Source organism: Chamaea fasciata, unplaced genomic scaffold (assembly GCF_029207755.1).
Source record: "Chamaea fasciata isolate MVZ Bird 193981 ecotype frontalis unplaced genomic scaffold, bChaFas1.0.hap1 SCAF_40, whole genome shotgun sequence".
Lineage (NCBI taxonomy): Eukaryota > Metazoa > Chordata > Aves > Passeriformes > Sylviidae > Chamaea > Chamaea fasciata.
Genome location: NW_027094125.1, coordinates 1391828 through 1413497, shown reverse-complemented (window position 1 = coordinate 1413497; position 21670 = coordinate 1391828). Strand labels below are relative to the sequence as shown.

The following is a 21670-nucleotide window of genomic DNA, read 5'->3' as shown; positions in this document are numbered from 1 at the left end:
GTGAAAGCAAACTGAGGCCTGCATTCTGCAGCCAGAGGAATGGAGAAAAATGCATTGGCAATGTCAATAGTGGCATACCACCTCGCTGCCTTGGACTCCAGCTCGTACTGAAGTTCCAGCATGTCCGGCACAGCAGCGCTCAGCGGTGGAGTCACTTCATTCAATGCACGATAGTCCACAGTCAGTCTCCATTCTCCATCAGACTTGCGCACAGGCCAGATGGGGCTGTTGAAGGGTGAGTGGGTTTTGCTGACCACCCCTTGGCTCTCCAGCTCACGGATCATCTTGTGGATGGGGATCACGGCGTCCCGATTTGTCCGATACTGCCGACGGTGCACTGTCGAGGTGGCAACAGGTACTTGTTGTTCTTCTACCTTCAGGAGTCCCACTGCAGATGGGTTCTCTGATAGTCCCGGCAAGGTGTTCAACTGCTTAATGTTCTCTGTCTCCACAGCAGCTATTCCAAAAGCCCATCTGAGTCCTTTAGGGTCTTTATAATATCCATTCCTGAGGAAGTCTATGCCCAGAATACATGGAGCCTCTGGGCCGGTCACAATCGGAAGTTTCTGCCACTCCTTCCCGGTCAGGCTCACCTCGGCTTCAACCAGAGTCAGTTCCTGTGATCCCCCCGTCACCCCGGCAATGGAAATCGGTTCTGCCCCCACATGTCCTGATGGCATTAGAGTACACTGCGACCCAGTATCTACTAAAGCTTCATATTTTTGTGGCTCTGATGTGCCAGGCCATCGAATCCACACAGTCCAAAAAACCCGATTTTCCCGTGCCTCTTCCTGGCTAGAGGCAGGGCCCCTCTAGCACTGGTTATTATTCCCTTCTTGGACGTACATGGTAGAGGTTCCTTCGAGGGAATCTGACACAGCATTCCCACCTCCGTAATACCTGGCAGCTTGCTCATGGGAGGCTGAGGCTACCTTCATTCTAGTGGAACTCCCTCTGTTAGCGTTTCTCTCCTTGAGCTCACGTACCCGTGCTGCCAGGACAGAAGTAGGTTTCCCATGCCACGCTCCCATGTCCTCCCCATGGTCCCGCAGATAAAACCACAGGTCAGCTCGAGGGGTGTACCCTCTCTCTCTCGCTGGGGGATGTTGGGCTCTGATTCTGGGGCCTGTGACTCGCACCGGTGCTACATGGGAACTGTTCCTTCTCATCTCCTCTCTCATTTCCCTCATCTCCTCTTTGAGTTCCTTCACCACCGCAGAGACATGAGCCTGCATTGGGCCACTGATCATACTTTCATAATTTCTGAGCTTGTTGGCAACAGAACCCACTGTCTCTCGGTTATCCTCGGCATTAATTGTTACGATGAATGTGGCGTATTGGGATGGTCCATGAGTTGCCAGATTCCACAACATGTGCCCTGTGCATTTAACCTTGTCGGGGTCATTATCATGCTGTCCGGTCCTCCCAAAAAGTACTTCCAATACTGCCAGTTCTCTCAACTGTTGGATTCCTTCCTCAAGGGTCTTCCATCGCATTCTATTGTTGTGCTCTTGCATTCTGTCTCTGTGGACAAATCTCTCTCTCACACTCATTAGAAGTCGTTCCCAAAGGGAAAGGGGCCCTTGCTCTCTTACAAATACCTGATTTATACCTGAGTCCTGGGTCAAGGGTCCCAAATTCCTTGCTTCAGCACTATCCAGTTGCACACCTGTACCCATAAGGTCCCAGACTCGGAGTAGCCAGGCTGTATAAGCCTCACGTCCTCGTCGTGCAATATCTTTTTGCAGATTACGTAGACTTTCATATGTCAGGGACTCAGTGATGATCTCAACCTGTGGCTCTTCTGTGGGCTGTGAGGACCCTCCTTTCTTACCCTTAGTATCAGGATCTGACGATTTCACTTTACACTTTCTTGTTTCCACAGGGGCGACTGCTGCTGGCTGTGGCTGCCCTTGTGGTTCAGCTGGAACCTGGACAGTTGTAACATCTGTGGGTTCCACTGCTGCACCATCAGTCTCTGCCTTCTCGGGGCAGGGGGAGGGTTTTTCATGAGCTGGGGAAATGTACTCCTTCAGCATTTGGCCTATCTCTTTTACCAGAACCTCAACCCAATCCGGGTGGGTCCTTTCTGAGGCAGGCTGTGGGGCAGAGTCAGGCTCTGGGGTATCATCCCTATTCTGTGGGGTAGGTATCAGGGTGGTTATCCAGGTCAATCTTCCCTTATCTCTGAATGCTAAACAGAATACGCATATTAGCAGCACCAGCCATTGTATGATATCATTAGCATTCAGAGAGGATTTAAACCCTTCAAAAACTGGTGGGGCAGACCCAAAGAGATGGGTAAAGGGTTGGGAAAAAGAAACTTCCCCCGGTGTCATTTCCTCACAGTAGGTACCATTGTTAAAGTAACTCCAAAAACACACAGTTAGTGTACGATAGCCCTGAATCCATGTGCCTGCCTTCCAGAGGAAATTAAAAATCCATGAGTTCTTCACCTTATTAAGCCATAAAATAAACTGGATGACAGTCACAGTAGCCTTAGTTATAGGGCCCATGTTTAGATAAGGGCCTGCAAATGGAAGGAATACAGCCACAACCACATGCCACCCAAACCAGGCTAAGTTAGACCACATGATGCAGCCTAATGAGGTTTTTATATCCAACGCACACAAAAGAAAGTACTAGGTTAGTTAAGAACTGCTATTTCTCTTCCCTTTTCTTTTCTCAGTGCCCTCAAGCCCCACACTTGGGCGCCAAAATCTGTCTTGGTTTAGGAAGACAGGTATCTGCTAGGTAAAATTACAATCAGAGGCTCTTTGGCAAAGATTTGGGAAATAGGAATAGCAGTTCTTTACTAGTATGTAATACAAAGCAAACAAACACAAAAAAAAAAAACTCCCCCCCCCACCAAACAACTACAGCATTAATGACAAACGACAACAGTACCAAGAACCTTGAGGGCTTTGTTTCACAAAACCCAGGGCAGTTTGGTTTCGGTGTCCCTGCAGGATCCTCAGAGCACCAAGCTGGAACAGTGGAAAAGTCCCGGGCTGGTAGCTGGGATGGCAGGGTGTCCTGGCAGGCAGGGGCAGGATGTCCCGGCAGCGCAGGGGGTGCAGGGTCACGCTGCAGCAAGAGGAGCAGCGCCGAAGAAAGCCGAAGGAGAGGCAGGGCCTGGACCAGCTCCCCGCGGGTGGCTGGGAAAACTCCGGATTCAGGCTGAACCGGTGATAGTAGATTTCCCAGGACTGGATCCCTTTGGCCACAGTGAAACTCCTCCCGCCAGCAACAGCCGTTCTCCCCTCCGCGTGCTTTTCGGCAGCTGAGCTCCTCCAGGAGCGGCAGACACACGTCTCCCCGAACGCCGGAAGCAGAAAAGCATGCCGCTGCCTCAAGCTTTGTCTTTTACCTGCGTTATCTCCCCCTTCCACCTTTTGTCCACCTCTTTGTTTCAGTTAAGTACTCTCAAGTATCCAACACTTGATCTCCTTGGTAACTTGTGGGGAAAAAATTCTTTAGAGAAAGAAGGAACAAACCTAACCCCCAACAAATATCCAACCTATATTTCCCTTGGTGCAGCTTGAGACTGTGTCCTCTTGTTCTGTTGCTTGCTGCTTGGTGAAAGAGACCAACCCCCACCTGACTACAGCCACCTTTCAGGAGATTGTAGAGGGTGATAAAGTCACCTCTGAGTCTCCTTTTCTCCAGTCTAAACAACCCCAGCTCCCTCAGTCATTCCTCACAGGGCTTGTGTTCCAAGCCCCTCACCAGCCTCGTTGTCTCCTGTGGATGTGTTTGAGCATCTCAATGTCCATCCTAAACTGAGGGGCCAGAACTGGACACAGCACTCGAGGTGTGGCCTCACCAGTGCCAAGTACAGGGGAAGAATGACCTCCCTGCTCCTGCTGGCCACACCATTCCTGATCCAGGCCAGGTGTCACTGGCCTTCCTGGCCATGTGGGCACACTGCTGTCTCATGTCCAGCTGCTGTCACCAGTCCCCCCAGGTCCCTTTCTGCCTGGGCACTGTCCAGCCACACCATCCCCAGCCTATAACATTTCAGGGGTTATTGTGGCCAAAATGCAGGACTCAGCACTCGGACTTATTAAACTTCATCCTACTGGACTCTGCCCATCCATCCAACCATTCCAGGTCTCTCTGCAGAGCCCTCCTACCTTCCAACAGATTGACACACACTACCATCTTAGTGTCATCTGCAAATTTACTAATGAAAGACCAAATACCCTCATCCATGTCACCAATAAAAATATTGACCAGAGCTGGCCCCAGCACAGACCCCTGAGAAACACCGCTGGTGCCTGGCTGCCAGCTGGATGCAGCACCATTCCCCACCACTCTCTGGGCCCGGCCATGCAGCCGGTTCCTAATCCGGGGCTCCTGTCCAAGCCCCGGGCTGCCAGCTTTTCCAGGAGTGTGCTGTGGGAGGCAGTGTCAAAGGCCTTGCTGAAGTCCAGGTACACAACATCCACAGCCTTTCCTGCATCCACCAGGCGGGTCACTTGATCAAAAAAGGAGACCAGGTTGGTCAAACATGACCTACCTCTCCTAAACCCATGCTGGCTGGGTCTGATACCCTGGCCATCCTGTAAATTCTGTGTGATGACACTCAGTATAAACAGTTCCATTACCTTGCTAGTCAGGCTAACTGGCCTGTAATAACCAGGACCCTCCTTCCTACCATTTTTGTGAATGGGTGTCACATTGGCCAGCTTCCAGTCATCTGGAACCTCACCAGTGAGCCAGGACTGATTGTAAATGATGGAGAACGGCTTCGCAAGCTCATCTGCCAGCTCCCTCATCGCCCTGGGGTAGATCCCATCTGGGCCCATAGATCTATGAGCATCCAAGTGGCTCAGCAGTTCTCTGACTGCTTCCTCTTGGATAATGGGGGGACCATTCTGTTCTGGACAATTTTTTTGTCATCCTTTACAGAAGTTGCCATTTTAAATTCAGACTGAACTTTGGCCTCCCTGATTTTTTTCCTACATGCTCTAGCAGCCCCCTTAAATACTTCCTGAGAGACCTGACCCTCCTTGCAAAGATGATATATCCTCTTTTTATTCCTAAGTTCCTCCAAAACCTCCTTGCCTACCCAAGCTGGAAATTGGCCTCGTCGACTTCTCTTTCGGCACACAGGGACAGTCTGTCCCCGTGCCCTCAAAAATTCTGTTTTGAAGAATGCCCAGCTTTCCTGGGCTCCTTTGTGTTTAAGGGCTGCTTCCCAAGGAACTCTCTGAATAAGTCTCCTAGACAGGCCAAATTCTTCCCTCTGGAAGTCCAATGTAAAAATCTCATTGATGTTCCTCCTGGTTTTGCCAAATATCGAGAATTCTATAATTTCATGATCACTGTGCCCCAAGCAGCCTCCAACCACCACATCTCCCACCAGCCCATCTCTGCAACCAACAGATATAACATAGTCCCTCCCCTGGTGGGCTCACTCACCAGCTGCAGCAAAAAGTTGTTCTCCACACACTCTAAAAACTTCCTGGACCGCCTCTTTGCTGCTGTATTAAGTTCCCAGCAGATGTCTGGCAGGTTGAAATCACCTACAGGAACAAGGGCTGATGATCCTGAAACATTCTCCAGCTGCTTAAAGAGTAAGTTGTCCACTTCTTCCTCCTGGTTGGGCGGACGATAACAAACTCCCAGTAGGATGTCAGCCTTGTTGGCTTTCCCCTTAATTCTTACCCATAGGCATTCAACCCCAGTACCCCAGTACAGCCCAATCCCTCCGAGTGATGCCACTCCTGGGATCCCCCAGCCCCCTCTGTGTCCCCCCCTCTCGGATCTCCAGGCTCCAGAGGGGTGCCCCAAGGGCTGGAAATGCCCAGCCAGGGTCCCCAGCAAGGCCCAGTGTGGATGTGCAGCGCCCAGTTTTCCCAGTTTCCCTCTCCTTTTCCCCGGGCCGGGTTCCCCCCGACCCCAGCGGGTGGGAGCAGCCAAGAGCCCCGCGCTGCCCATCCCGACCTGTCCCGGCTCCATCCCCGCTCCTCCCGCGGCCGCCAGGGCTTCGGGAATGGGGCACCCAGGGTGTGCCTGCTCCTGGGGGAGGAGGAGGAGGAGGGATGGAAGAGGGGGGGATGAAGGAGGAGAATGAGAAGGGATGGAAGTACATGAGGAGTGTGGATTAGGGAGGAGGAGAAGCAGTGATGGAAGAGGAGGAGTGGGAGCAAGAGGAGGGACAAAGGAGGATCAAGAAAAGGAGAAGGAAGGAGGAGATTGAGCACTCCCTGAATTCAAAGCCCCCCACCCCTGGGATCATCACCCCCCATCCCACAGGTGACCAGGGAGGGGAAGCTCGGGCCGCATATCCTGGGTGGTCCCTGGGTTGGGTTTTTTTGGAGGGCAGACGTTTGGAGAATGAAACCTCCAAAGCTGAGTGGAAAATGCCCCTTGGGGGGGACATTGGGGGGTCCCAGTGGCAGCTGCTGGCAGAGGCAGCCTGGAGGAGCAGAGCCCTGTGTCCCCCAGGAGCCCAAAGTGGGGAGCCCAGAGAGGGGGGAGCACCATGATTTGTGGGACCCTCAACAGCCTGGAGAGGGGCAGGGGGGACTCCTTGGACCCCCTGAACCCCAAAGCAGAGAATAAGGGGAGAAGGGACCCCAGAATCCCATAAAACCCTCAGCATCCCTACATGTGTAGAGCGAAGAGGGTGGAGCTTTCTGGATTTCTGGTACTCACAGCAACCTGGGGAGTGCAGGGACGAAGTAGATGGGGAACCCCAGTACAAGCCTGACCCCCAGCAGCTGGGACAGGGGGGAAATTTGGGAGGTTTTTATAGACCCCAGATGTCCAGACACTTCTGGAGATGGACTTAGGCAGAGGGACCTTCAAAGTCAGTGTAGTCATCCTGTGTTTTTCCCCAGACCAGGATTTCCCATTCCCAAACCTTGGCCAGATGAAGGAGAAAGATGCAAGGAAGAGGAAGATGCCCCGGGACAGCCAGGCAGGTGAGGAGGAAGTCAGTGCCCCTTTCCCCCTCTCTCCTGCTCCATCTCCCAGCCCAGCCTGGCCCCTGGCTGCAGGACAACCCCGCTGCCAACGCTGTCCTGCCGGGGAAGAACTGAGGGGATCTGCTTCCCCTTCCCTCAGGCACGGAGGCAAATCCCATCCTCTCCTTGTCCTTTCTTCCCCAGAGATTGAGCTGAGGATGGAGACCAGGGAGGACAAATCTCCACAGCAGAACCTCATGGAAGAGGCTGTTTTGTACAGCTCCACAGTGCAGGAATCCAATGGGGAGGAAAAGCCCCAGCGATCCTGCAGGAGAAGGGGCTGCAAACCCATCCCAGGGTGCTCTGAGGAGGAAAGACCCACTCTGTGCCAGGAAGTCGGCCGGAGATCAAGCCAGAGCTCAGACCTGGTGATCCGTGACAGGGAGGGACCCTACAAGTGTTCTGAGTGTGGGAAGAGCTTTGGCAAAAACTCCCATCTGACCCTCCACCAGATGCTCCACACTGGGGAACAGCCCTACAAGTGTGGGGAATGTGGGAAGAGCTTCAGAGACAGCTCCGACCTGATCCGCCACCACAGGAGCCACACTGGGGAGAGGCCTTATGAGTGCTTGGAATGTGGGAAGAGCTTCAGCCGGAGTTTCAGTCTGACTGTCCACCAGAGGACCCACACCGGGGAGAGGCCCTAGGAGTGTTCTGAGTGTGGGAAGAGGTTTCAGACCAGCTCCAGGCTCCTCCTGCACCAGCGGTTTCACAGAGAGGAGAGGCCCTTCCACTGTCCCAACTGCGGGAAGGGATTCAAGCAAAACTCCAACTTCATCCCCCATTAGAGGACCCACACTGAAAAGAGCCTTGGTGATTCACAGTCCCCAGTATCCACACTGGGAGGTCCTTTTGTTTTGTCTCTAATTACCTTTCGATTCATCTCCATTCCTTTAAAACACACAAAAGTGGAGTAAAAACCAACAAACTCATCAAAGGCATCTAAAGTCTCACTTTTTACTAGTGTTTTGGGGGAATCTTGGATTCAGGGAGATACTTGGGAGGATATGGGGGGTTTGGGGGGCATTTGGTGGACTTGTCTCCATTGTTTGGTACTCAAAAGGCAAGAGGGATTTATCTGTCACCTCAAAACCACTCAATGCCACTGAAAACTACTCAGTCCCACCCCAAAATCCTGCAGGGGTTGGGGGCCAGGGGCTGCTCTTCATTCTGGTTGGGGTGATTGGCTCAGCAGCCACGTGGCACAGTGCATGTGATTTGAGATCCTTTTGCCCTGTGGTTTTGGTGTTTTGCTTTTCTCCTCTTGTTTGTTTTCTCCTTTGGCACGGTGACTAGGGCTTGCTGACTTGCTTCTCTGCTCCTCTGCTGCTTGGGAGAGGAAGAATCCTCTGCTGCTGGTGGGCTCTCACAAGGCTTATTCCTCAAATCTGTCCTGGGGGTGGCTCAGGGATGGAGTATGCCATGATCATTTGTGCTTAGCAGGTGGGAACCTTCTGTTATCATGTGTGGAGTCCCTGCAGCCCCTCGACATCTTACCCAGAGTCTGGCCTTGGCAGTACAGACCATAGTTACCTGCCCAGCCTGAGAGAGGGGACTTGCCAGTGGTGCTCTGTAGATGATGGTTTGCCCCAGTTTCTCCCCTATCTAATGCCCCTGGCCCTTTGGTTTCTCCATTCCTCCGTGTCTCCATGGGTTGTGGGACCCCGGTGACTGGCCCCATTTCCCCTATGGGACACTGACCTTTCCTGCCCTTTGCTCCACCTCCATGCCTCAAGGTCTTTGGCTGCTGAACCTCATACTTAAGCCTGAGACCGGCACATGTTCACTCCTTTTGCCCTGGATTTCCCTTTGGCTCCTGGAAATAAACCTGGCTGGAAGTGATCTAGTGCAAGGGTCTTCTGCCTCTCCTTGCTGAGCTAGCCGTGGTGGTGTGTGTGGATGTTTGAGCTTGACTGCTTTGCCTGAGTGACTTTTCCTCTGGAGAGGCTTATTGGGTCTATGCTCTAGCTCCATTCCTAAATAACACGACGTTACAACCATGGTGATGTTTGTTCTGTTCCGTTCTCTATGTATTTTATAGTGAAGAACTGGTCTTCCTTTTGCTACAGTTTTTCTTGGGAGCCCTGTAAGTTTGGAATTTGATCCAAGGGGATCATGGGGGCACTGCTGGGCCCCATGAAACCAAGGGGCCAGTGTGATCCTGAGAGGCCCCATGGATCCAGGGAGACCATTGTGCTTCTCCAGGTCCCCTTGGAATCATGGAGTCCCTTGTGACACTGCTGGGCGCTGTGGACCCAAGGACACCTTTGTGACACTGAGGAACCAAGGACACGTTTGTGACACTGCAGGCCCCCTTGGAACCACGGGAACATGGAACAGCTCTGGCTGACTTGGCCTCCCAGGGGCTGCCTGAGAGCTCCAGCTGACCTTGGAATGGCGAAGGCCGCTTCCCATCTGCCCCTGGAGCCCTGGGGCTCCATGCTTTCCTTCCAATGGAAAAGAACTGTCCTTCTCCAGGGACCCATGGCCAAAATTGGCATTTGGCCTCCAAAATTCTGTATATCCAAGGACTGCTTCCAGCCAAAAGCTGCCAGGAGAGAAAAGTCTGTCTGGCTTGGCCTCCTGGAGGCCACGTCTGGCCACCAGATCACCTCTGGTGATCTATCACCAAAACCCTGGGGCTCTGTGCATTTCTTCCTGTGGAAAAAGACTGTCCTTCTTGTCCATGAGCCGATGGTCAAAATTGGGTTTTTACCTCCCAGATTCTATCCAAGGATTGCTCCCGGGGAAGAGCTGCAAGGACAGACAAGTCTTGTTGGCCTTTGCCTCCTGGAGACCACATCTGATCTGCCTTCAAAACACTGGGGCTCTGTGCTTTTCTTCCTATGGAATGAAACATCTTTCATGTCCAAGTGCCCATGGCCAATATTGAGAATCCATCTCCCAAATTCCATATATCTAGAGATTGTTCCAAGACAGAAACTGCCAGGAGAGACAGGTCTGGCTGCCCTCACTTACTGTGGCCACCTCTCATCTCCTTCCAAAACACTTGGACCTTGTGCTTTTCTTTCATATCCTTGACTGGGCACCCATCGCAAAACTTGGGATTCCACCTCCCAAATTCCATTCATCCAAGGATTGTTCCCAGACAAAAGTCACCAGTACCGCCAAGTCTAGCTTCCCTTGGCTTCCTGAGGGCCAGCTCTCAGCTGCATTGAAATACTGGGGCTGTGCTTTTCTTCCTATGGAAAAGAACCATCCTTCTCCTCCAGGTGCCCATGGCCAAAATTGGAATTTGGCCTCCAAATTTTCATCTATCCAAGGATTTCTCCCAGACAAAAGCTGCCAAGATGAACAGGTCTGGCTGACCTTGGCCTCTGGTGGCCACCTTTCATCTTTCAATACTGGGGTTGTGTGGTTTCTCGGGCCAGCTTCCCTGCTATAGGGGAGCAGAAGGGTGTTTTACAACTGCTAAAAAACCGATGGGATGGGGCATATGGTCATCCCGTCCCGCGGCCCGGGAGTCACCGGGCCAGGTGAAAAGCCCGGGCCCCACTGCAGGGAGAGAGCTGGGCTGTCTTCTTACCTCTTCCTTCTGGGGCTGGAAGGGAAAAGGAAGTCCCCGGGGTGATTTTAAGCTTGTGTGACTCAGAGGTGTATATCTATATTTAACTGGCCAATCCGGCCTTCCATCTTGAAAGTCAGTCACTAATCGGTTTTTTACCACCCATGCTAAACCAACACACCAGAGGACATTCCTCTGGAGTGAAGTGGCCTCGAGGCACTGTTTGTGCCACTGGAATTGTGCCAGCCCTGAGTGCTAATGATGGTGTTTGTGCTCCCTGGGGTTCATCTCCCCACACACACACACACAGGATGCACTGCTGAAGTCTCCTCAGCACAGAGCAAACAGGCACTGCTGGCCTGGACCCTTGGTGTCCCTCCATGCAGGGACAAACAAGCTCCTGCCGGTGAGGGCAGAGGCCAGTGCTGCCAACAGTGGTTGCAGGGGCTGCTGTGGGACAATTGCCCTGGGGCACCTTCCCAGGCTGTCCCCAGAGACACAGCCCAGGCCCTGCTCTGCTGCTCCCTCAGTTGCATGCCAGGAGCTCTGGCTGTGCCAGGACACTGCTGTGTGCCCGCCCTGCACACTCCCCCTGTGTCCCAGGCACTGGGCTTTGCTTGGCCAGGGCATTCCTGGAGCATCTTCCTGACAGCAGCTCTGGAGGAGAGCAAAGCCTTCCTGCCCTGCCCTCAGGAGATGCCCTTTGCTGATGGAGCTGCTGTGCTGGAGCCTGGCTGTGTCCCAGCAGTGCCCATGGCCTGTCCCTGCCTGTGGTCACAGCAGGGTCACGCAGCAGGACAGTGACCAAGCTGCCACAGCAGCCCAGCCTTGCACCCACAGAAGGGCTGGGAAGGGGAGTGTGGAGCTGGGAAGAGCAGACGTGGAAAGAGCCAAGGCCATTGCCCCTGACTGTTCTGGCTGTGCTGGGAGCTTCTTTCCTTCACGGCTGCAAAAAATCATTATTTTATTCAGATGCACAGGAAACAAAGCTTTTGAAAGTCATTGAGATACTGAATAATGGCAGATATTCATGTGGAAATCCTGTTGGTAATAGTATTCGTTTGTGGAAAATGTGACAGTAGAATGTATTAAGAAAATGCGGAAATGGAAAAACAGGACCAATAGGCTGAGACTGAAATAAGTTACATTCAGAAGGTTCTGCAGAAGAAAAGAGGCAATTTATTGCTTCTCAAATCCAGTCAGCAGTTTCCTCATGGAATCCATGAGTTCCTTATTCCTCAGGCTGTAGATGGTGCTGGAGGCACCACCAAGTACAGAACTGACAGGGCCAGATCCAGGGATGGGGAAGAGATGGAGGGGGGTTCAGGTGGGCAAATAAATCAGGTGGGCAAATAAACAAGGACACCACAGCCAGGTGAGGGAGGCACAGGGTTGACATCACAGACACACATCCCTTTGTGTCTGAGGGGGCCCCACTTTGCCCAAGCAGAGCCTTGCATCCGTGAGATTCCATGTTGTCACAGTGGTCTGCTGAGTTCCATGGGGCTGTGCTGTGTCACAGTGGACACTGAGTTCCACGTGCCCTGACACTGTCCAAGTGGCCCCTGGCTTCCCTGAGGCCCCGCTGTGTTTGCAGCTGACACTTGGCTCCCCAAGATGTCATTGTGTCACAGTGGTCTCCTGGGTGCCAGGAGGCCCCGCTGCGTTGATGCCTTACAGAACCTAGAAATAAACACCCTTTGGAGACAATATTATAGAGGAGGTAATAGAAAGGCTGATCTTTATTGGAGGCCTCCAAGGGGCAGATCTGGAAAATGGCCACAAAATGCCCATCCGCCCACAGGGTTAATGCAGCTTTATAAGTTTAGCAGATCAGCATATTTGACAAAAATCACCAATTAGGAGCACAGGTGGTGAGGCATGACAAAGGTCCTTGGCAAGAGTCACTCTACCTCTGACTGGATGCTTCAGGCACACCAAGGAAGCAAAGCAACAACCAAACCAAACCAAATCCAGGCAATCAAACCAGAAACAAACTGAGAACTGTCCCTGTGTGTGTGTGACAAGAGGAGAGTGAGGGCACGGATAAAAGGAACACGGCCTAAAAGCTTAACAGAGCTCAAACTGAACAGGACTTAACTTCTACCTTAACCTTAACTTACAATTCAAACTTCTCAATTTAGCAGAAGAACAGCACTTCACAGTATTTATCTTAACTTATAACCTATGACTAACCATTTATAGAGGAATAGTATTTAACTACCTTATAACTTATCTTAAACCTGGAATTATGGTAAGGCACGTCACAAAGCAGTGATTCAGAAAACTCAAAACCATACAACATCAAGTTATCCAGAGGTTGAGAAGAGGAAGTCAGGAGAGGAGCGAGAGGGAGAGAGAGATCCACAGTCACCTTTGGATGCAGCGCCATCTCAGCTGCTGGGAGCTCCGGGGCCGTGGGACGTGTCAGTGTCACACCTGTGTCACAGCCTCGCCTCCTCTGGTCCCTCTCTGGTGGCATTTTTGGGGTGCCAGGGGCAGTCACTCTGGGGCTGGAGCAGAGGCTGCCGTGACTGGGGCTGGGGCAGTGACCGCCCCACCTACACAGAACTTGCCCTGACCCCCAAACACACCCTGCAGATGGCTGGGGCCATTCATCATTTCTCTGCTCTCCAGCACTGAGGCAATGGACTCTGGCTACAGCTCTGAGCTCATGCCCAAGGCACCCACCCCTGGCAATGGGGCTGCATGGAGCTGCTCTCAGGAACACCCCCAAAACTGTCTCAGAAATGTGGGATGCACCAGAATCCCTTCAGGAATGTGGAATACCCAAAAACTCACTCAGGAACGAGTTCCCCCTCTCTTTGTCATCCCCAACCTTTGGCTGTCTCATTCCAGACTTCACCACACCCTCCCAATCCCCACCGCAACACATCCCACCCCTGCTGGACATCAAGACCCCCTTCCCAAGCTCTATTTCGCCCATTCCACCCCTCCTAAACCCCATTCCACTCATCCCACCTCACCCAATGCCCATCTCACCCCTCCTGATTTACAGCACACTTCACCCAAACCCCTTCCAACTCTGTTCCACTCTAACGGGCTGTGGAATTGAGTAATTTTGGGGTGGGATTGAGTAGTTTTCAGTGGCATTGAGTGGTTTTGAGGTGACAGATAAATCCCTCCTGCCTTTTGAGTGCCAAGCAATGGAGACAAGTACACCAAATGCCCCCCAAACCCCCCATATCCTCCCAAGTATGTCGCTAAATCCCAGATTCTCCTGAAACACTAGTAAAAGGTGAGGCTTTAGATGGCTTTGATGAGTTGGTTGGGTTTCACTCCTATTTTCTGTGTTTTGATAGGATGAAGATAAATCAAAAGATAATTATAACAATATAAAAGAACCACCAGGCATTTTCCAACAAGGATCATGGGGATTGTGGGTCACCAAGGCTCTTCTCAACGTGGGTCCTCTGATGGGGGATGAAGCTGGAGCAGTGCACGAAGCTCTTCCTCCAGTCAGGGGAACTTGCAGGGGTTCCCTTACTGGTGGCTCCGTTGGTGTCGGGTCAAGGCAGAGCTGTGGGTGAAGCTCTTCCCACACTGGGGACACTCGTAGGGCCTCTCCCCAGTGTGGATGCGCTGGTGGGTGATGAGGGTGGAGTTGTGCTTGAATCCCTTCCCACACTCGGGGCAGCGGAATGGCCTCTCATCCGTGTGAATCCGCTCGTGTATGAGGAGGTGTAAGCTGGTGTGAAACCTCTTCCCACACTCAGGACATTCATAGGGCTTCTCCCCAGTGTGGATCTGGTGATGCTGGACGAGATTGGAGCTGGTCTGAAACCTCTTCCCACACTCAGGACACTCATAGGGCATCTCCCCAGTGTGAATTCGCTGATGTACAAAGAGTTCTGAGCTTGACTGAAACATCTTCCCACACTTGGGACACTCGTAGGGCCTCTCCCCAGTGTGGATCCTCTGGTGGCGGATAAGTTGGGAGCTGTCCCTGAAGCTCTTCCCACATTTCCCACACTTGTAGGGCCTCTCCCCATTATGGATCCTCTGGTGGGCAGACAGGCTGGAACTGTCTCTGAAGCCCTTCCCACATTCCCCACACTCGTAGGGTCGTTCCCCAGTGTGGATCACCTGGTGGCGGGTCAGGTGGGAGTTTTTGCTAAAGCTCTTCCCACACTCAGAACACTTGTAGGGTCTCTTCCTGTCATGAAGCTGCTCACGCCCCACCAGCTCCAAGCTCTGGCTTGATCTCCAGCCGCCTTCCTGGCACAGAGTGGGTCTTTCCTCCTCAGAGCACACTGGGATGGGTTTGCAGGCCCTTCTCCTACAGGATCGCTGGGGCTTTTCCTCCCCATTGGATTCCTGCACTGTGGAACTGCTCAAAACAGCCTCTTCCATGAGGTTCTGACATGGGGATTTGTCCTCCCTGGTCTCCATCCTCAGCTCCTTGTCTGGTGCAGGAAGGACAAGGAGAGGATGGGATTTGTCTCCGTGCCAGAGGGAAGGGGAAGGAGATCCCCTCAGTTCATCCCCATCAGGACGGCGTTGGCAGCGGGGCTGTCCTGCAGCCATGGGCCAGGCTGGGCTGGGAGATGGAGCAGGAGAGAGGGGGAAAGGGGCACTGACTTCCTCCTCACCTGCCTGGCTGTCCCGGGGCATCTTCCTCTTCCTCACAGCCTTCTTATTCCTCTGGCCAATGTTTGGGAATGGGAAATCCTGGTCTGGGGAAAAACACAGGATGAGTACACTGACTTTGAAAGTCCCTCTGCCTAAGTCCATCTCCAGAAGTGACCGGACATCTGGGGTCCACAAAAACCTCTCAAACACCACAACTCCATCCTGAAAATGCCTCCCAGGATTTCCCCATCTGTGGTGTCTCTCATTTAGTGTTTGAGGGTTCCCCCCGTCCCAGCTGCTGGGGGTCACACTTGTGCTGGGGTTCCCCCACCTACTTCATATCTGCCCTGCCCAGGCTGCTGGGATCCCAGAAATCCAGAAAGCTCCCCTCTCCTTGATGGCACCATCAAGGGATGCTAGGGGTTTTTGGGATCCTGGGGTCCCTTCTCCCCTTATTCTCTGCGTTGGGGTTCAGGGGGTCCAAGGAGTCCCCCCTGCCCCTCTCCAGGCTTTTGAGGGTCCCACAAATCATGGTGCTCCCCCTTCTCTGGGCTCCCCACTTTGGGCTCCTGGGGAACACAGGGCTCTGCTCCTCCAGGCTGCCTCTGCCAGCAGCTGCCACTGGGACCCCCCAAGGGGCATTTTCCACTCAGCTTTGGAGTTCTTCATTCTCCAAATGTCTGCCCTCCAAAAAGAACCCGAACCAGGGACCACCCAGGATATGCGGCCCGAGTTCCCCCTCCCTGGTCACCTGTGGGATGGGGGGGTGATGATCCCAGGGGTGGGGGGCTTTAAATTCAGGGAGTGCTCAATCTCCTCCTTCCTTCTCCTTTTCTTGATCCTCCTTTGTCCCTCCTCTTGATCCTGCTCCTCCTCTTCCATCACTGCTCCTCCTCCTCCCTAATCCACACTCCTCATGTACTTCCATCCCTTCTCATTCTCCTCCTTCATCCCCCCCTCTTCCATCCCTCCTCCTCCTCCTCCCCCAGGAGCAGGCACATCCCGGTGCCCCGTTCCCGAAGCCCTGGCAGCCCACGGGAGGAGCGGGGATAGAGCCGGGACAGGTCGGGATGGGCAGCGCGGGGCTCTCGGCTGCTCCCACCCGCTGGGGCCAGGGGGAACCCGGCCCGGGGAAAAGGAGAGGGAAACTGGGAAAACTGGGCGCTGCACATCCACACTGGGCCTTGCTGGGGACCCTGGCTGGGCACTTCCAGCCCTTGGGGCTCCCCTCTGGAGCCTGGAGATCCAGCAGTGGGGAACACAGAGAGGAGTAGTGGATCACTGGGAGGGACAGGTGTGTACTGGGATCATGCTGGCATCACACTGGCAATGACTGGGATTGTACTGGGGTCAACTAAAACTGTGTTGGAGCAACTGGGAGTGACCGGGAATGACTACAAGCATGATGAGGGCAACTGGGATATACTGGAAGTGTCTGTGACCACACTTGGGGAGACTGGAACAGCACTGGGAACAGCCAGGACCATGCTGGGGAGAACTGGGACCACGCTGGGGGACACTGGGAATGAGTGGGAGTGACTGGGTCTACACTGGAGGCAACTGGGCATGACTGGGACCATGCTGGGAGGGACTGGGATCCTGTGGGGAGTGACTGGGACTATACTTGGGGAAACTGGGTGCAACTGGGATCGCACTGGGAGGAACAGCGAGCAACTGGAACCATGCTGAGGGATGCTGGGATCATACTGGATCATAACTGGAGCAACTGGGACTGCCTTGAAGGTGACTGGGAGTGGCTGTGAGCAACTGGGATCAGGCTGCAAGCTGCTAAGGACACATGGAAGCGACTGAGAACATGCTGGCAGCAACTGGGATACACTGGGAGAGACTAAAACCACAGTGGGGGTAAATGGGAGACAACTGGAACCGTGGTGGATGCTAATGGGAGCAGCTGTGCCCATGCCGGGGTCGTACTGGGATCCAATTGGAACTGGCTGGGATCAGACTGGGAGTGACCGGAATAGTCCTGGGAGAATCTGAGTGTGACTGGGATCATACTGGAACCAGAGTGGGAGTGACTGGAAAGGTGCTGGCCATGACTGGAACCATACTGGAGGTGACTGGGAGCAACTGGGCCCACGCTGGGAACAAATGGGATCTTATTTGGAGTGACTGGGAGTGACTGGATTCACACTGGGAGCAACTGGGCCCACGCTGGGAGTGAAAGGTCAGTCAGTCTGGCCATGACTGGAATACTACTGGGAGTATCTGGGAGTGCCTGGGGTCATACTGGGGCTGACTGTAACCATACTGGGGGTGACTGGGTGCAACTGGGACCATACTGGGAGGGACTGGGATTGTAGTCCAAGTGACTGGGATCATACTGGAAGTGACTGGAACCATACTGGCAGTGACCTCGAGGCCTACTGGGATCACCCCGGGAGGAAACTGTGGACATATTGGGAGCAACTGGGATCAACTGGAAGGTGCTGGAACCATGCTGAGGGGACTGTGACCACAACTGGGGCAACTGGGATCACACTGGGAACAACTGGGACCACACTTCCCACAACTGACAGAAACTGGGACTGTGCCAGAGGCAACTGGGAGTAACTGGGAAAGGCTGGGATCATTCTGAGGTAACTAGAACCTTACTGGGGAAACTGGGAGTGCCTGGGAATGACCACAAGCCTGCTGAGGGCAACTGGGATATACTGGGAGTGTCTGTAACCATACTGGGGTGACTGGAACCACACTGGGAACAGCTGGGACCACGCTGGGGGCAACTGGGAACAAGTCAGAGGGACTGGGGCCACACTGGGGACAACTGGGCATGACTGGGAACATGCTGGGAGGGACTGGGACTACTCTAGGAGCAACGGGGGACAATTTGGATCATGCTGGGAGGAGCTGGGAACAACTGGAACTCTGCTGGGGCCAACTGGGATCCTACTGGGATCACAGTGGGATCACAGTGGGAGCAGCTGGGACTGTGCTGCGTGAGACTGGGATCACTCTGAGGGTGACTGGAATCCTACTGGGATTGACTGGGAGTGGCTGTGAGCAAGTGGAATCATGCTGAAAGCAACGGGGAGGAGGAGGAGGTGACTGGGGCCCTGCTGGGAGAGACTGGGATCATACTGGGACTGACTGGGCTAATCCTGTGAGCAGCCACTGCCGGTTCCGGGACCCCCCAAAAACACCTCCCGGGGACCCCACCATGTCCCCCCTCAGGGGTCTGCTGCTCAGCTTTGAAGCCCTGAACGCTACAAACATCCACCCCAAAACCCCAAACCCAGGGACCCCACCCGGGATATTTGGGGCGAGCTCACCCTCCCCGGGCACCTGCAGGACGAAGCCGATGGTCCTGGGGGGCTGCGGGTTCAGGGAGCGCTGGAGCCGCCCGGTCCCTCCTCTACTCTTCTTCCTCCCGCTTCCTGCTGCCGCTCCGCCTCTCCCTCCCTCCCTCCCTCCCTCCCTCCCTCCCTCCCTCCCTCCCTCCCTCCCTCCCTCCCTCCCTCCCCCCTCCTCCTCCTCCCCCCTCCTCCTCCTCCCCCGTTCTCTGAACCCCTCGCCGCTGCGGGAGGGGCGGGGATGGAGCCGGGACCGGTCTGAAAGCAGAGACGGCTTGGGAGGGGATGCCAGGAGTGGGAGTGACTGCGCTGCACTGGAATCATACTGGGAGCAGCTCCTGGGTGACTGAGTTACACTGGGATCATACCGGGATCATACTGGGAGTACGTAGGAGCAGCGCGATGGCTCCAGCCACTCAGGGGGTAACCAGGTGGGATCCCACCACTACAGGGGTGTTTTTTCCCTGTTTTGGGGTGTTTGTGAGGCCGCAGCCCCACAAGGCTCTTTCAAGAGGGGCTCATGACCCCTTTAAGTGACATTTTTATGGGGCCTCCATTCCATTTGCCTCCCAGGGTGGATTTTTGGGGTCCTGTCTACCATCGCTGCTTTAAGAGCCCCTTTGTCAGTTCCCACTGTAACTCCCCTTAAAAGGGCAACACCACTCCCCCTGATTCCGGCAGCGGAGCCTGGGGGGGCTTGGGGGTCCGAGGGTGGGGTTGGGGGTCCCGGGAGGGTTCGGGGGTACCTGAGTGATGCCGATGATGGTGATGGGGATGGATTCTCCGTTGGACAGGAGGTCACAGCTGGAAACCACCTGCACTGTGTGGAGACCTGGGAATGAAGAGAGAAAGGACGAATGGAGTTGTGTCCCAGCCCTGTTGGAAAGCAGATAGAAATCTCCCAGGACCCCGTGCACACAGCTTAGAGGCAGAAAAGGATGCAGGGGTTGGTTTGAAACCCTCAGAGAAACTGAGATCCATAAAGTCACACCGACATGAAGTGGGAACGTAAGTTGTAGTTTTAGGTGAGTAAAGAGATTCCTTAAGTGCCTTAAGCAAAGAAGAGACTGTATTAGTTGACAGAAAATCCCTGAAGTCCAGTTTAAAGTTCAGTAGCATTACCTTGTACAAAGTTAACTAAGTCTTAGACATATTATAAACATAACAGAGCATTGCTGACGTTGCTAGACAGAATAGATAGGCTGTGGGCATAGGCCTTGTATAAGAAATGATGAGCGTTGTCACACAGCTGTGTTAGACCAGGATAGGTGCAAAAAGACAGGAATAGCATCGTGTTTGTAGCTGGTTGGACGATTTAGGAATAGAATGCATTGTATCGGGGCTGCTGCTGCTGCTGCTTCTGCTTGGGCCATGGGGACTCTATGCTGGAAGGCATTTTGCATCATGGCACGGACTGTAACACTGACCCTGGTGAGACTGATCCAGCCATGTCATAAACGGCTTTTCCAACAAGCAGCACCTCTCTTGTTCCTCGGCTGGCCCGCTCAAACTTGCCAGCTGTCCATCAGCAAAGTGCCCACAGCTCCTGCGCGCTGCCAGCCCTTCCCTGGCAGCGACAGCAGGAGCTGCTCCTGCCACCGGCCAGCTCCTGTTCCTGGAGTCCCTTCCCGTGCTGGCAGCACAGGCTCCCTCTTGCCTTGAGCCCAATGCCTGCCTGCACCTTGTGCTGGCTTTGCCAGCTCTCTTTTCCAAAGCCTTTGACTCCCAGGCTTCTGCCCCAGCCCAGGGACATTTGTTATTTCTATTACCTGCTAGTTTGACAACATGAACCATTCTGGTTTTACCTAAGAGGTGAATCATGAAGATTTTGGGGCTTTTTTTGTCCACAATGTCCTGTTAAGAGCAAGAACACGCTGTTCTTACACCTGAGATTGTGGCTGTTCCTACACCATTTATTCCACACTGCATGACTAAAGAAAATCTCTCCTTTTCCTTACTAAGTTGAAGCTACAGCTTAGTGGAAATAGGTGTTACAAGAGAATGAATGCCATAATCCCCCTTTTAGTTTTTGGTCCGTAGTGGATACCTCCTTGAAGGATCCAGAAGAACTCCAAAATGTTGTGCATACAATGAAGAAAATCAACACTAAATTCCCTCTGGATTACGAGCTTAGAAAATCATTTTGAATCGCTGTCACTGTTTCTCACCACATCTACTTCAACTGACAAGAAATTCAGCTGATTTTCTCTGTGAAAAATACGGGTCACTTTTTTGTTAAGGTTTTAGAAGTTTAATAATAAATAATAAGACAAGAAGAGGCATAACAAAAGCAAAACTACAAATTTCTGCGTGCCTGGTGTTTCCACCCAAAGCACAGCTTGCTAACAAAGGATCTTTCCTTTAAATACCATAGGTTATTGCATATTCATAAATTTCATATGTGATTTACACAATCCTTTTGACTTTAGGTGTTTCTGCTTAATTGCAACTTTTCTCCCCCACCATTCTTTCTTGCACATAAATTTTTCATGGCTCCACGAAAGTCGCAAATCTCTTGATAACAAAGGCAATAAATTCTTCCTATTGGAGTCGTCGGTGTCCTTGCTGTTATGTCTATCCACGTGAGATGATGTGAGGAATTTCTTAATTGCTTCTCCCATTTGGCTTGTGGAGGGGTTTTTTTGTGTGTGTTGTTTTGTTTTCGTTTTTTTGTTTGTTTGTTTGTTTGTTTGTTTTGGGTTTTTTTGTTTGTTTTTTAGCTAGTTACAAAAAGCATCTGCTATAGCCTAAAAACTGTATTTATCACACTACTACAAGAGGGTATATTACTGTAGCATAACTTTCTACCATAACACATATAAGATTCATTTCCATATTTGTAAAAAGCCAAACACTTAATATGTATTTATAACAACACTGAGTCAGTTTTCAAATGAAGCGGCAGCGTGTCATGATACTAAATAATAATCTGGCATTACCTCTAATGTTCACTGGTACAAAGTATAGCAGTACACAGCAAGGCAGACTGGGTTAGCACAGTCATTCCTCCCCTCCCCTTCCTCCTGTCCATCCCATTGTCTCCTCTGCCGAAGACACAGGCTATGAAAAGAAGGCAAGGTTGCTACCTCTTTTTCTTCTGCCACAGGACTTGTTAGACACTGTGTTTTCTCAAAGGACTGCATGTACCTCTCCCCAGGTTGCTTCTTTCTCATTCTACAAAAGAAGAGAGCTGAAGGGGTTTCAGGCATGTGAGTGCCTGATCTCTCCTTCCCTCTAAAGGCTCTGCCTCCCAAAGCCCG

At 52.8% G+C, this 21670-nt stretch overlaps 1 pseudogene; it reads right to left on the bottom strand.

Moving 5' to 3' along the window:
* Nucleotides 1-21670, bottom strand: part of LOC136303663 (uncharacterized) — a 265948-nt pseudogene that overhangs the window by 66928 nt on the left and 177350 nt on the right.